At 36.4% G+C, this 17,161-nt stretch overlaps 1 long non-coding RNA gene across 1 annotated transcript; it reads right to left on the bottom strand.

The window, feature by feature from the left end:
• Positions 1-5,083: 5,083 nt before the first annotated feature.
• Positions 5,084-16,923, bottom strand: LOC116564094. The gene is made up of 3 exons (XR_004274720.1): positions 16,912-16,923; positions 5,756-5,758; positions 5,084-5,519 (listed from the first exon to the last, which is right to left on the bottom strand). It is a non-coding gene; the product is annotated as an uncharacterized LOC116564094 (long non-coding RNA).
• Positions 16,924-17,161: the final 238 nt, after the last annotated feature.

Genomic DNA, 17,161 nt, shown 5'->3' with positions numbered 1-17,161 from the left:
GGTGGGGACACAGAGCCCAACCATATCAGTGGCCCTTAGGGGAATCCAGACCTAGGAGCTTCCCAAGCCAGGGCCGTGACACCCTCTTTGGGGCTCTGCAGTTCCTGGCATCTCCACACTTCTGGGTGCCACTGTGTTCCCTGGTGCCTGCAATGGAAGTCACTTGCAGTACGTCTGGTTCAGCGGCAGCCTCGCAGAGAGCCAGTGCCTGTGTGGTGCCTGGAGCTGCTCACTCTGCTGAATCTGGCATGCCTGACTGCACGGTGGCCAGACTCTGTGCTTACTTACACACCCCTCGCCACTCCACACCTGGCTTGCCCTTGGCAGGCATGGGATGTGGGCCTGTAACATGAATTGAGTGCAGCCTGCCAAGCTGAGTGGGTGGAACAAGCTCAGCAGGCCCAAGCAAAACACAAGCAAAAGTAACCCTGGCCACAGAAGTTTCAAGTTGAAAAAGTGACACTTTACCAATTCCTGTGACAACATTACAGGTGTGAGACACTGCACCCAGCCATGGCTACTCATATTTTTCTTTGGAAAGTGTTTGTTCAGATCATTACTCATTGTTTAACTGGGCTGCCTTTTTATTGTTGAGTTATGAGGTTTTTCTTTTCATAGATATGCGCTGCAAATATTTTCTCCCAGTTTGCAGCTTATCTATTTTCATAAGAATGTCTGACATTCTTATGAATGTTTAAGTGTTTAAGTTTGATGGAATTAATTGACCATTTTTATTCTTTCTGATTACTGCTCCTAATAGCCTAAGAAATCTTTGTGTACCTCAATGTCACAAAATGTTTATGTTTTCTTCTAGAAGGTTTATAATTCTAGCTTTTATAATTTAAATCTATGAAATGATCTCAAATTAATCTTTGTGCATGCTGTTGAGGTCAGGTTCATATTTTTCATTTTTATATTTCATTTCTCTACATTATTTGTTAAATAGATGTTGTTTCCTCATTGAAAGTATTAGGTGCCTCCTTTGAAAATCCATTGATCAGATCATATAAGCTGATCTCTTTGAATGATCTTTTTATCTAGCCTTATGTAAATAATATAGTATTTTCATTACTGTAACTTTGTAGTAACTTTGAAATCAACAAGCTAAAGCTCCTAAGCTTTGTTTTCTTCAAAATCTTGCTGGTTTCTGTTGATTCTATACATTTCTACACACATTTTCAAGTCAAGTTTTTTGCTTATATTTTAAAAGCCTGATTTTGATTGGCATTGCAATAAATCAAATTGAGTAATTTGAGATAATTGATATGTTCAATCTATTTAGTATTCTCATCCATTAATATAGTATGTTCCCCATTGCTTCAGGTGTTTTTAAACTTAACTTCTACTGGGCATGGTGAGGCACATCTGTATTTCCCCTACTTCAAAAGCTAAAGCAAGAAGTTACCTTGAGCCCAGGAATTCCAGATTGCAGTGAGCTATGACAGTTCCTGTAAATAGTCACCCTACTCCATGTACTTCTGTCTGTGTTACATAGCAAAACCTTGTCTCTTAAAAAAGAGAGAATCCAAAACCTAAAACGCAATAAAATAAATAAATGGGGGAAAAAAAAAAAGAAATTAAAATAAAAAAAATAAAAAAAATAAAAAAAAAAGAGAGAAACAGAGAGAATTTATATGTATCTTATAAACCATAACTTCTGTCAGCAATATTTTGTAGTTTTCAGACTAGAGGTCTGTTTTAGAAAGTTTTATTTATAATTGTTCATTGTTAGCATATAGACAGCAAAATGATATTTATAAATTGTCATTTTACCTTAGTGTGTTGTTAAATTTATTTATTAGAGCTACTAACTTTTTTTTAGATTCCTTTGGATTGTCTACCTAAACAACCATATTGTATGCAAATAATGACACTTCTTTTTTCTTTCTTTCTAACCTATAAATCATTTAGTTATTTGTTGTTGTTTCTTATTGAATTAGCTAACATTTCCAGTACAAAGGTGATGATAAGTGGCGAGAACAGAAATCCTTGCCCTATTTCTGATTTTAAGTGGAAACAGTATTTTACAATTAAGCATTATAATAACTGTAGGTTTATCTTTATATTCCTAGTTTAGTTTTTATTTTTTAATCATAGATGGGTGCTCGATTTTGTCAAATGTTTTTACCACATGTATAAAGATTATCATATTAATTTTGTCCTTTCTTTTTATTAATTTGATAATGGTTTTGACTGACTTTTAAAATGTTAAATATAAATTACATTGTTGGGATAACAGCCTATCATGTCTTGTGCTATTTATATCATGTAAAATGTATTTTTGTACTTTGTTAAGGATTTTTACACCTCTTTTCATAAAAGGCTGGCTCTGTGATATTTGTTTCTTGAAGTATATACAACTTTTGGTATCACAATTAGTCTGGCCTCATAAAATTATATGAAAGTGTTCTCTTTTCTTCTATAGCTGAAATGTTTGTGTAAGATTGGTATCATTGCTTTACTGTTAGTTAGAGTCTACCAGTGAAAGCACCTTGGCCTAGTGGGAAAGTTTAAACTTGTAAATTTCTTTTCAAACAAATCTAGACCTATTCGTGTGTTCTGTTTCTTTTATCTATCTGTCTTTCATCAAAAACTAATCACAGAGGATGACAGACGGTTTCCTCTGCTTATTTTTAAGCCCTTTAATGTGTGCCTACAAGATGTCAAAGTACACCACAAATTACTTAAGACGAATAATCAACGGCTTAAGTAAATGCAAGTGATAAAATTCAAACATCCCAATAATTATGTTTGAACATGATCACTCTAGGAAGTTCTCTACTATTTCTGACAATATGGCCATAATACCAGCTTAAGATGGTGCCTCAGATAAGTATTTCTGGTTTTAAATGCATTAATATGACCTGGGTAAATAATCCTTGTTTTAGCAACTTGTATCATTCATTGGTTTTCCTATATTATTTAAGTCATCAAACTTATTGACATTTATTTGATCATAATGGTTAGTTATTATATAATATTTTCCATAGGATCTAAAGTACCATTCTGTTAATCATTTCTGATATTTGTCTGTGTTTTTCTCTATATTTTCATGATGAATTTTGCTAGAGATGTATCAATTTTCTTCTTCTTTTTATAAAACCAGCTTTTGACTTTTGTTGACTTTCTCTATCGTATATTCTCAATTTTATTAATTTATATTTTTGACATTATTTATTTTATTCCATAGTTAACTCTTAAACAATGTGAGTTTGAACACATGGGTCCACTTATGTACAAATATTCTTCTGCCTCTGTCACCCCGAGACAGAAGGACTAACCATTCCTCTTCCTCATCCTCCTCAGCCTACTCAACATAAAGATGATAAGGATGAAGATATATATGATGATCACTTCTATTTAATAAAGAGTAATTATATTTTCTCTTCTGTGTGATTGTCTTAATAATCTTCTTTCTCTATCTTACTTTTTTGTAAAAATACAGTATATATATTATATATATACAATACAAAATATGTGTTATTGGACTATTTATGTTATAGTAATACATACCTTGTCATAACTTTAACTGAGTAGGTATAAAATCTGTACATTGGAAATTACAAAAAATTGAAAGAAATTAAAGAAGGCACAAATAAATGGAAAGATATATTGTGTTTCTGGATTTAAATATTTAATTTTCTTAAAATGTACATAGGGATTCCTTTTTATCCTCTTCACTTCTCATCACTTGCTGTGCTGGCACACACCATTTACCTGTGTGTCTCATCAAAAATCATATGTTCATCTCAACAGATACAGAAAAAGCTTTTGACAAAATCTAAAATTCCTTCATGATAAGAAGTCTCAACATATTAGGCACAAAGGAACATATCTCAAAATAATGTGAGCTATCTATGACAAACTCACAGCTAGCATCATACTGAATGGGAAAAAGCTGGAAGCATTTCCCTTAAGAACTAGAATAAGAAAAGGATGCCCACTCTCTCCTCTCCTATTCAACTGGAAGTCTTAGGCAGAGCAATGAGGCAAGAAAAAGAAATAGAAGGCACCCATATAGGAAAAGAAGAAGTTAAATAATCTCCCTTCACTGATGTTCTAATTCTATATCTAGGAAACTCTAAAGACTCTGCCAAAAAAATTATAGAACTGATAAAAAAAATTTTAGTAACGTTTCAAGATGCAAAATCAATGTACAAAAATCAGTAGCATTTCTAAACACCAATAATGTTCAAACTGAGAACCAAATAAAAAATGTAGTTCCATAGCCACACAAAAACTAAAATACCTAGGAATAAATCAAACCAAGGAGGTGAAAGATCTCTCCACCAAGAGCTACAAAACACTACTGAAAAAAAAAAAAAAAAAGGCATAGATGATACAAACAAATAGAAAAAAGTTCCATGTTAATGGGTTGGAAGAATTAGTATTGTTAAAATGGCCAAACTACCCAGAGCAACCAACAGATTCAACTTTATTCCTACAAAACTACCAACATCACTTTTCACAAAATTAGAGAAAACTATTCTAAAATTCATATGGAACCAAGGAGGAGCCTAATTAGCCAAAGCAATCGTAAGTATAAAGAACAATGTTGGAGGTATCATATTAACCAACTTCAAACTATAATACAAGGCTATAATAACCAAAAGAGCATAGTACTGGTATGAAGGCAGTACTGGTATGAATGGAACATGATAGAGAATCAAAATAAAGCCACACACGTAGAGCCATCTGATTTTCAACAATGTTGACAAAAATAAGCAATAGAGAAAGTACTCCCTAGTCAGTAAATGGTGCTGCAATAACTGGCTATCCATACACAGAAGAATGAAACTGGACTCTTGCCTGTCACCATATACAAAAATTAGCTCAAGCTGAATTAGGCTTTTAATGCAGGATCTAAAACTATAAAAATCCTAGAAGAAAACCTAAGAAATACCCTTCTAGAATTCACATTGATCTTGGCATAAAAATTATGACTAAGTCCTCAAAAGCAACTGCAACAAAAATAAAAATTGACAAATGGGATCTAATTAAGCTAAAGAGCTTCTGCACAGCAAAACAAACTATCAACAGAGTAAACAGATAAGCTACAGAATGGGAGAAAATATTCATAAACTATGCATCCAACAAAGGTCTGGTATCCAGAACTTTATTATACGGAACTTAAACAAATCAAGAAGTACAAAGCAAATAAATTAATTTTTTTTAATGGGCGAAGAGCATGAAGAGGCATTTCTCAAAAGAAGACATATAAGCAGTCAACACACATGAATAAATATTCCACATTGCTAATCATCAGAGAAATGCAAATCAAAACCACAATGACATAATTCCCAGTCAGAATGGCTTTTATTAAAAAGTTAAAATATAACAGATAATAGTATGGTTATGGAGAAAAGTGAATGCTTATATATTGTTGATGGGAATGTAAATGAGTTCAGATGCTGTGGGAAGCAGTTCGGAGATTTCTCAAGGAATTGAAAAATAAAACTACCTTTCAACATAGTAATTCCATTACTGACTATATACCCAAAGGAAAATCAATTATTCTACTAAAAGGCCACATGCAGTCATATGTTTATCATAGCACTATTCATAATAGCAAAGACATGGAATCAACTCAGGTGCCCATTAGTGGACTGGATAAAGAGAATGTGGTACATTTATACCATGTAATACTATATAGCCATAAAAATAAACAAAATTTTCCCTTTGCAGAAACTTGGATGTAGCTAAAGGTCATTATCCTAAACAAATTAATAAATAAACAGAAAACCAAATATCACACAGTCTCACTTATAAGAAAAAGCTAAACATTGGGTACACAGGAACATAAAGATAAGAACAATAGACATGGGGACTACCAGTGTCTCAAGGGAGAGAGAGGGGCAAGGGTTGAAAAACTATTTATTGTACACTGTGCTTACAACTTGGGTGATGGGATCAAATGTGCTCTAACCCTCAACTTTATGTACTATGCCCATGTAACAAACCTGCACATGTACCCTCTGAATCTAAAATAAATGTTGAAATTAAAAATAAAATAATTGAGGGCTCAAAATTAAATCCACACATTTATTACAGTAAATTGATTTTTGACAAGGATGCCAAGTATACAGAATAGGAAAAAAACAGGTTTTTCAATAAATGGTACTGGAAAAACTGGATACACACATGCAGAAGAATGAAATTAGATTCTTATCTCACACCATATATAAAAATCTGCTCAAAATGAACAAAAACTTAAATATAACACTTGATACTGTAAAACTACTAGAAGAAAACATAAGGGAGAAACCTCATGACATTGGTCTGGGCAATTATTTCTTGAATAGGATGCCAAAAGAACAGACAACAAAAGTAGAAATAATATACAAATCAGATTATATTAAACTAAAAATATGCTCCACAAAAAAGGAAACAATCAATATAGTTGTATTAGTCCATTCTGCCTGAGAGGGTAATTTATAAAGGAAAAAGGTTTAATTGACTCAGAGTTCTGCTGGGCTGGGGAGGCTTCAGGAAACTTACAATTATGGCAAAAGGGAAAGCAAACACATCCTTCTTCACATGGCGGCAGGAAGGTGAAGTGCAGAGCAAAGTGGGGAAAGTGCCCTGTCCCTTACAAAACCATCAGATCTCATGAGAACTCACTCACTATCATGAGAACAGCATTGGCAAACATCCCTATGTTCTAATTATCTTCCATGGGTTCCCTTTCTCAACATATGGGGGTTACAACTGGGATTACAATTCAAGATGAGATTTTGGTGTAGACGCAGAGCCAGACCATATCAATAGTGAATATGCGATAGGTAGAATGGGAGAAAATATCTGAAAACCATGCCTCTGAAAAGGTCCTAATATCTAAAAAATATACATTACTCAACTCAATACCAAGTAAATAAATAATTCAATTAAAAATAGGCAAAGGACTTGAATAGTTATTTCTCCCAATAAGACAAAATGGCCAACAAGTGTGAGTGTGTGTGTGTATGTACTGCTCTACATCATAAATGTCATAGAAATGCAAATTAAAAATACAATGAGGCCGGGCGCGGTGGCTCAAGCCTGTAATCCCAACACTTTGGGAGGCCGAGGCAGCTGGATCACGAGGTCAAGAAATCGAGACCATCCTGGTCAACATGGTGAAACCCCGTCTCTACTAAAAATACAAAAAATTAGCTGGGCATGGTGGTGCGTGCCTGTATTCCCAGCTACTCAGGAGGCTGAGGCAGGAGAATTGCCTGAACCCAAGGGGCGGATGTTGCGGTGAGCCGAGATCGCGCCATTGCACTCCAGCTTGGGTAACACGAGTGAAACTCCGTCTCAAAAAAAAAAAAAAAAACAATACAATGAGATATTGCCTCACACCTGTTAGAATGACTATTATTTTAAAAAATGATAACAATTGTTGGCTAAGATGTGGGGAAAAAGGAGTCCTCACACAGTTAGTGGGCATGTAATTATGGAAAACTATGGAGGTCCCTGAAAAAATTAAGAAAAAAAAAAAGAAATCCTACCATCTGATCCAGCAATTCAACCACTGGGCATATCCAAAGGAATAGAAATCTGTATTTCAAAGAGATATCTGCACCTCCATGTTTATTGCAACATTATTCACAATAGCTAAAATGGAGAATCTACCAAAACATCTATCAATGGATGAATGAATAAAGAAAATGTAATAAATATACCCAATGAAATAGTATTTAGCTATAAAAAGAAGAAAATTATATAATTTTTGACAACATAGATGAACCTGAAGGATGTTATGTTACATGAAATAAGCCAGGCACAAAAGGAAAAATATTGCATAATCTAAAAGAGTCAAACTCATAAGTAGAAAGTAGAATGGTGGTTACCAGGGGCTGGAATGGTTTTGGGGGTGGGTGTTTGGAAATGTTGATAAAAGTATACAAAGTTTCAATTGAACAGGAGACATACGTTCAAGAGATCTATTCTACAACATAGTGGCTATTGTTAACAATACATTATATTACTGAAAATACTAAATGGATGTAAAGTGTCCTTATCACAAAAATAACTATGTAAGGTAGTACATATGATAATTAGCTAAGTTAGTCATTCCACAATATACGTATATTCCTAAAAATATATTGTACATCGTAAGAACATACAATTTTATCTTTTGATTTAAAAAATAAAATGTAGCAATAAAAAATATGCTATGATCTTTACTACAGTGTTTGCTTTCCCACCTTCAAGCCGAGACATTCTTTCATTGCACACAGGTCTATTATAGTCAGGAATTGTTTTGTGAGAAAGAAGTCAGCAGAAAGATGGATAAATAATAAGAATGGTTTCTGGCACCTGGTTCTCATAATCCAATGCTTTACCTCTACAGTAATAATAGCTGGTATTTATGGAGTCATTGTTTTCTTACAGCATATCTATGGGATCCATTTATATCCTTCTTTATAAAGAGGCACAGAAGCACAGAGTTCGGATAACTAGTGTGTGGTGGAATTCTGCTTCAAATTCATGTAGTCTGGCTCAAGAGCCCACATTCTCAACTATTCTGCTATAAACATATGCAGAGTCCACAACATATAAGTATCTGATATATTAATTATTGGGGTGGCAATATTTGTATTGAGATTGCTTGGATGCAGCACTTCTATCTCTCTCATTTTCTATGCTTCCAGTGTGGCCAATGTCATTTTAACTAAGGAATTATTTATTTAGATGTGATAATGGAGCCAATCATGTTTCTGCAAAGTTTTGTCAGGTGGTTTGAATAACTGTCGTTAATTCACTATTGTTAATTTACAGGGAGAATGGAATCTGGAACACAGGGGAGGGGTTTGCATTCAGAAATGTCATATTGGATTTTAGATTTTTAAAAATATAATTTATTGCCATTCATTTAATATGATAAGATTTCACATTTAAAAAGTCAGAGTTTTAGGGTTTCTCTTGAAAAAAAAGTCAGAAACTGCAGAAATAATGAACCCATGTTCCACATAGGGGCAATCTGCTAGAGCTATCTAGGTCACTATATTCATTAACATAACCTGCCTAACACCCTTGGGCAATTTAGTTAGCAGCCATTGATATGTAGCTTCAGCTGAAAGAAAAACAAATCGTTGATATCACTTTGTAAAACTGACTATAGATGTACCTTACATTTTAAACATTTATATCAAATGGTCCATAATTGGAATGTGTTTTTGTATTTAAACATGCACTTATTAAAGCACATTCAATATATTTCTTTATATAAGAGGCAGCCTATTGTAATTGCTAAAAGCATGGCTTTATATCTCTTCTCTGCCTCTTAGTAGCTTTGGAACCTCAAGCAAGTTATTTCACAGCTCTATTCCCTGTTTCCCTTATAAAACGGATTTGAACATGAGCCTATCTCACAGGCTCTTGTAAGCATTAAGGCAAGTGCCTGACATACAATAGGTGGTTGTTAGGCAATATATTTTTTACTATTGCACACAGTGATGCCAAAATATACCTTTTTGGGCATTTACAATGTTGAATTCTTTAGGTTAGATTTTTAGAATTAGAATAATTAAGTAAAAAAGAAATGTGCACTTTAAAGTTTTACAGATAAATTTTGGCAAATTATTCCCCAAGCAGGGAGTTTCAATTAAATACACATCAATAGTGTATACATGGTAGCTAGTGGGGAGTATCATTCTTTCAAAATTTGGCCAATCTAATGTTTAAAAAGTGGCTTTTGTTGTTTCATGTTGCCTTTCTCTGATATCTTCTAAGTCTACTTATAATATTTATTTAACTCTGTGTAAGAATTTACTCCAAAACTTAGCGTCTTGGAACATTTATTAACTAAAGCAGTTTGTAAAAGAAAAGAATCTGGGAGCAGCTTTGCTGAATGGTAAGGTCTCAAGGTGTCTCATGAGACAGCAGGTAAACCTTAGATGAGAGCTGGCTGCAATCTATGAAGGAATTGGAGTATCTAAATTGATTCCTATGGCTATTGGCAGTGGGGGCTTCAGTTTCACATCATGTGCACCTCTTCATAGGGCTGGTCACAAAATGTCTTCCCCCAGAGCAAGACAGAACCCAGTCTTTTAAAACCTAATTCTAAAAATGATACACCATCAATTCTACGAATATTTGTTAGAAGCTAACCCACTTTTATTCATTACAAATATGTTAATAAGACGTTTCTACATTTGGCCTGGCATGGTAGCTCACACCTGTAATCCCAGCACTTTGGGAGGCTGACAAGGTGGGTCATTTGATGTCAGAAGTCCAAGACCAGCCGGGCCAACATGGTGAAATCTGTCTCTACTAAAAATACAAAAATTAGCTGGGTGGTAGGGGTGCATGCCTGTAATCCCAGATACTTAGGAGGCAGAGACAGGAAAATTGCTTGAACCTGGGAGGCAGAGGTTGCAGTGAGCTGAGATCATGCCACTGCACTCCTGCCTGGGTGACAGAGTGACACTCTGTCTGAAAAAAAAAAAAAAGTCATAATAAAAATAAAAATAAACCAAAAACCTCTCTACACTCAAAGAAAGGTGAATCAATCTTTGCCTATTGGAGGCAGCAGCATTAAGAATCTGTGGATGTATTTTAAACACCTCAACACTGAACTTCTTTAATTATTCTGTGAGTTTTATGTTCACATCTGTGTCTTATTTATTTATTTATTTGTGACAAAGTCTTGCTTTTTCACCAACCTCCCAGGTTCAGGCGATTCTCCAGCCCCGGCCTCCCTGGTAAATGGGATTGTAGACGCCTGCCACCAGGCCTAGCTAATTTTTTGTATTTTTGGTAGACAGGGTTTCACCATGTTGGCCAAGCTGGTCTTGAACTCCTGACCTCCAGTGATCCACCCACCTTGGCCTCCTAAAGTGTGGGAATTACAGGCATGAGCCATTGCACCTCGCCTGTGACCAATTTCTAAATTGTAGATTTCAGAGCTTTGCTACACATTAAAATCAATCTTAGTACAATATAAAAATCTAAATCACTGGATTGGGAGTGTGATAGAGTCATTTTTAATGCATTATTCTATCAATTATTTGAATAAATCCATACACCATCAGGAACTCTAATATCACTTCTCCCTCTCTCCTCCACTTCCCACCTATTTATCTGCAAAAGCAAAGCAGTCCTGCTTATAGAAAGTACTCTGGGAAAGAAAAATGACAAATGTGAACAGCTTACCTGCAGTTCTAGTTTTTTAACTGCTCTGTTTTCTATTGCTCTCAAAGATTTCAATCTCAAACGTTGGGTGAACAAAGTCAGATGCAACCACTGCCCTAACAAGCTGAGATCCCTGCAAGTGTAGAAGAAGTAGACTTAAGGTCATATAGTCAAACATTACTTCCTGATCTACACTCAAAAACTTGCACACTTAGCTAGAATTTGAAGATCTATAGTGGTTGTGTTTTGAATGCTTTCCAGAATGAATCCTTGCGCACAAGCCTGCAGGTTTTTTCCGTTGAACTTCAGTGAGAAAGCTGTAATCTGAGAAATTTCTCATGTCGCAGGATCCTTAGGTGTGGGTTTTCCGGCCAGAAACCTCTGTGACCAGTGGTGCCTTTGCCTGAGTTTTGCTTAGGCCCACTGTGCTTGTTTCACCCACTCAGCCTGGCAGGTTGTGCTCGGTTCCCGCTATCTGCCTACATCCCACTCCTGCCTAGGGCGAGCCAGGTGTGGAGTGGTGAGGGGTGTGTGAGCGAGTGAGGATGGGGTCCCACCACTGCACAGTCAGGCACACTGGCTGCTGCAATGGGTGGGCAGCTCCAGATGCCGGCATGGACACCAGCTCACTGAGAGGCTGTGGCTGGACCAGGTACATTGCAAGCAGCTTCCATAGCTGACGCTGGGGAATGTGGTGGTGCCTAGAAGCTTAGAGATGCCAGGACCTACGGGACCCCAAAGAGGGAGTAACAGCCCCGGCTCAGGGAGTTTCCCAGGTCTGGGCTTCCCGAAGGGCCACAGTTTTTCTCTCCCCTTCACTGGGAAGAAGTCTCGCAATGTAGTGCCCAAGAAGGGTGTTTCCACCCCGTGTCACAGCTCTTTCAGCCCTGCCATTTGACTCGTCCCAAGTTCTTGTCCTGCATCCAGGAAGAATGAGGTATGTGGACAAGTAGAGGGTGAGCAAGGTGAAGAGGAGCTGAGAGGAGATCTTGGAGTCGATAGCCCCTCTCTGCAGGCAGGTTGTCCCATTGAGTGTTCAACTCTCAACAGAGAGGAGGCATTGATGCGGGTAACTCCTCTCTGCAGGCAAGTCACCATATCTCCCCAAGTCTGGCTGAGTCCAGGGTTTCTATGGGCCTCAGAGGGAAGAATGTACCTGCTGATTGGTCCATGGGCAGCCATGGGTGGGCACAAAGGAAAACACCATAAGTCCTCCCTCTGGTCCAGGAGACTGGTGCCCAGCCCTCAGGCTTCAGGCCTTCCCCAGCCTGAAGGTGTGGCTTCACAAGGGATCCAACACTTCCCACTTCCTCCGCCTTCCAGCCTGTCTGCATTCTACTGCCTTCTATGGTGCCCAGGCTGTTCATGTAAAAAATCCAGGGAGGCCAGTGCCCAATCTCCCTCAGTCCCCACTTGGCCTCCCTCTTGTGCTTATCAGAGCCCCAAGTCCAGAGGGGGCTGAGGAGGCAGAGGGCTGCCATATTAGTGCTTCCCCAATTGTGCATACACCCCACTGGGCTGTGACAGCACCCAAGTCAGCCCCCACCTTGCTCTGAGATCACAGAGAGTGCCAGGCTTGACGAGGTCAGGAAATTGGAGCAGACACCGCCTTCAAGTCTGCTGAGGCATGAGGGGGTTACTTCCTGGGTCCCCAAGACTGTAGAGATGCCCAGGTCCTCAGACGTGACTTGGGCAACTGCATGTGAGCCCGGGAGGGTGGGGATCCTGCCTGCTTCCAGCCTCCACAATCACAGGGAGGCCCAGGTCTGCAGCTGTGACATGGGCTGCTTCAGCTGTGCCCAGAAGGGTAGGCAGGAGGCCTGCTCCCAGCCTCCAAGAGCACAGGGAGGCCGGGGGCAGCTGCAGTCGCACCCAGGGAACTCCTGCCCTGCCTACTCAGTAGGGGTTGGGTTCCCACCTGTCCCTGGCTCCGACTGGCTCTGTGGGGCGTCAGCCCTGGCTGTGCCTCCCCGCTGCAGCCTGCATCTTGGCAGCGGCTGCTTCAGATGGCCTGCCACTGCCATCACTTACATTTGGATTTGGATCACTTTTAGCATCACTGGTATCTTTTCACTCCAATACAAAACTTTAATTCATTGAAAAACTCTGTAACATTGCTGCTCAACGGACAAGTGTGGACTCAGAACCCTGCACTTTCCAGGAGGCTCCTCGGTACAGGTGCAAACTCAACCAGCTCTTCTCCCAGAACACAAAAGGATAGTAAGAGGAGGTGGCTTTTATTCAAAGGGCAAATGGTACTATGGTGTCCTTCTCCAAGGAAAATCAGTCCAAATTCATCTGCTTCATATTATTGGCATAGTAGGCTGCTGTCATGAGAAAATTACACAGACTGGGTGACTTACAACATAAATTCATATTCTCACAGTTCTAGAGACTACAAGTCTGTAGTCAAAGTGTCCAAAAATAGTTTCTGGTTTATGCTTCTTCCTGGCTTGTAGAGGGCCACCTTCTCTGGTTGCATCCTTACATGACGTTTTATCTGTTTATGAATAATGAGAGAAATAACTCTGTTGTCTCTTCCTCCTCTTGTAAGGTCACCAGCCCTGTCATTTTAGAGACCCACCCTTATGCCCTCAACTTAACTTTAATTATTGCCATTAACGATCTCTCTTCAAATACAGTCACATTGGGTTTAGGGCTTCAACATATGAATGTTGTAGAGAACACAATCCAATCAGTAACAATTAGTATTAGTGCTCTGATACATATGAACCTATGGTGGTCTCCATAAGGAAATAAAATTGGTACAGTGGTGAGTTCACATTATATTTACAAAATCTTTAGTAAGTCTTAAAAAGGAAATAGTCCCAAATCTACTTAATAAAAGTAAAGTATCACTTAAGGAAATTTTCCAAAGGCAATTAAGTGATGATATTATAATTATAAATTATTATTGTTAACATCTATAAAATGAGAATGATAACACCTACTCCTTAGAGTTATTGCGACTTTCCTCAACTCTCCTTAACAGATATAATTGTTTCTTCCCCTTCCCCATATCACCATTGTACTGTATAAACAGCTCAATTTAAAGAATAATGCTTTATGTTACACTTGTTTTTTCATTGAACTCAAAATTTTGAACTGCAGAATTTTGCCTTATCATTTTTGGATTGCAGGCTTTCAATTTAGTGCCTTGGATACTCTATATGTTCAATAAAAATTTATAGTATCAAACAACAAATTAGCTTCAAGCCAACCTGTCAAATACGAACCAAACATAAATGGTAAATCCTAATGATTAGCAAATCCATTAATTAAGATTCTGTTTCTATATTTTAGTAATAAAATTTAGCTATTTTTAACTACTGTTAAAAATAATAAGCATTTGTCATTACATAATGTTAATATTTTCTTCAGATTCCCATGGATTCCCACTTCAAATTTCCACTTACATGATGCATTTCAAAGAGGAAAACCAGATTTAATATTATTATTTTTGGTGTTAATTGTATTTGAGGCAAACCTCAGGATTTTAGACCAACAAATGGTAGTCCTTTGTAATATTTTGTAAATGCTCTGAAATGAATAATATTTATATTAATTTCCCACTGTGAAGTTAATGGATTCTAACATTCTGCTTTTATTTAGTCATTCTTTTCAATACCATTGTTACCAATCTTTTGCAATAGACATCTTTCAGCTTAAACTACCTAAAGTAGTGTATAATGTCTTGCCTAGGTACATATGATATTTGCTTTTCTTTCTACATCCATTACTTGTTAAAAAGAGTGTTCTGGATTTTTATAATTATTAGTCTTTATTAAAATGTGAAGAATAAATTCCAATCATAATAACACCCACATTTCTCTGTAAGACTTTGCTTTATCAAAAATATTTCACTAGTGCTTCCTGAGTTCATGAAATTTCTTTCCTCTTTTAAAATTAATATGAGTTTTAAGCAACAAATCATAATTTCAAAGTAAGAGTACATTTCAAATGTCTCACCTTAAAAATGATAGGCGAGCACTGTGATGGACATTATAGTTTGATTTAATCCTTCCACATTACACATGTATATCAAAACATCACAGTGATGATGTTTCGTGACATTGGATTAAAATGATTTTGTTTCTTTATAAACTATGAAATAGAAGTGAGGTTTTAACCCTAGGCATTTAAATGATTGCAAATAGACCAAGCATAAAGAGTAATATAATTAAAAAAGAAGACTGCATCGAGAGAGTTGTGCTCTCACCGTGCTACTGTGTGAAGTTTGGAAATTAATATATTCCCTTCTGGACTAGAACCTTTAGCAACAAAATAAGGTCTTGCATGGATAAATTCTAAGGTCTGTTTTAGTCTCTAGATTTTTATTTTGTTCTATTTTATATGTCAATTGAAAATAAGCTATAACTGAATTATTACCATCATTAGCAGGGTCCATTCTTGGTTCTCCTCCATGAGAATGTATGTCCTTGAGCAAGTAAGTGCGTTTTTCTCTATGTCTTATATTCTTCATTTATATAATGAGAAATTTGAAATTGAGGGTATCTAGGTTTCTTACCAGCTCTTAAATAATCTTTGGCTTTAGGTTGGCGTTGATTTGGTTTTGATTAATTATTCAATCATCACATAGCCCTCAACCTCATTTTTCTTATTCATAAAATTAAAATTCTATTTTCTTTCCTGCTCAGCATAATGTGATCAAATAAGACACCAAATTTAAAAAAGCCTTATGTAAAGTACTATGACATAATATATCATTTACCATAAAAGGTGAATGTGTATTTGGTGGTGTTTATATACTTACATGCACATATCTTATGTTATGTGCATATTTTGAGTTTCACAGCCTTCACAACTTTCTTTGAAGTGGAGCAATTTCTACCAGTAGCCAAACTTATATGGATTTATCTCATTAGAGTTAATAAACATCATAGCTACTAAGTGAAGAACTTTGGCCTTTTACTTAGAGCACAGGTATCTGGTCAAACACTCAATCAGTCAGCTACTCAAATATTAAGTTTAATTTATTAAAAGCTATTTTTAATGGAATCGCCTATTGAAGCTGGATGACTAATTATACCACCTGACTATGTAAGTCCTACAAAGCTTAGGAGTGCCCTTCTAAACTTTTAGGGAGAATCAAAAGAACATTGACACCATAGAAACCTAGAGTTGAAGTAGAATCCCTGCTTCTGAGATTTATGTAAACCATTTATTTTGTTTATTCTATGCTTAAAACTTCCTAGAGTGGTTAATTTACAACCCATGACACCTACCATCCATATTTAAAAGGTTTTGTTAGAAAAATATCCATTTCAAGTTTTAGAGACAGTTTCCTATTACCGTGTGTAAATTTAAGACAGGAAAGAATTGCCGAAGATGGAGACTTGTAGATAATGATAATAATTGTAGTAGATCTGGTATTCAGTTTAACAATTTATTTTTACTAACTTTTGGGGGCTTTCTTTTTTTGTTTTTGTAAATGGCTTTGTTTTACACAATGCCCTTTTTCCACAACCTGTTGTCCAAAGATTCTCACTCAAATAATGGTCCTGCCCTTGGCCAGCTAAAATTATTTCTGAGTTCTTCTCTCTTTTCCAAAGAAAATAAATTCTGTCTTATTATTATTCTCTTGATTGAGAATGGGTTTTTGAGTAAATCAGATAAACTGATTGATTATAACAAGCTATCTAGTATGTTATTTCCTCACAGATTACAATGTAAGTGGTGACAAATGAGCTCACAATCAAGTATGTGTGTATTCAGAAGAATTTCAGTTCTGCTCTTCTTTTTATGAAGGCCCTGAGGACAACTAGCTCTTACCAAAGATACATATTATAATAATATCAGTGAGCCAATTTAAAAATTAAAACATAAAAATTAAATTTCTAGCAATTAGTATAGAGTACATCTTTATGAGTTTTTTAGAAGAAAAAATTTTCTTAGACTTACATTTAATAAGAAATTAAGGTTGCATTATTATTTCCTCCATTTATCAGATCAGAAAACTAGGCTCAGAAGGTTAAATAATTTACCCAAGATCTCTACTAGGAAGTGACAGGACTATGACATG

The sequence above is a fragment of the Sapajus apella genome, unplaced genomic scaffold (genome assembly GCF_009761245.1).
Source record: "Sapajus apella isolate SASKATOON/1434 unplaced genomic scaffold, GSC_monkey_1.0 scaffold2, whole genome shotgun sequence".
Lineage (NCBI taxonomy): Eukaryota > Metazoa > Chordata > Mammalia > Primates > Cebidae > Sapajus > Sapajus apella.
Note: the sequence above shows the minus strand (reverse complement) of the source record. Positions and strands in the feature narration are given on the sequence as shown.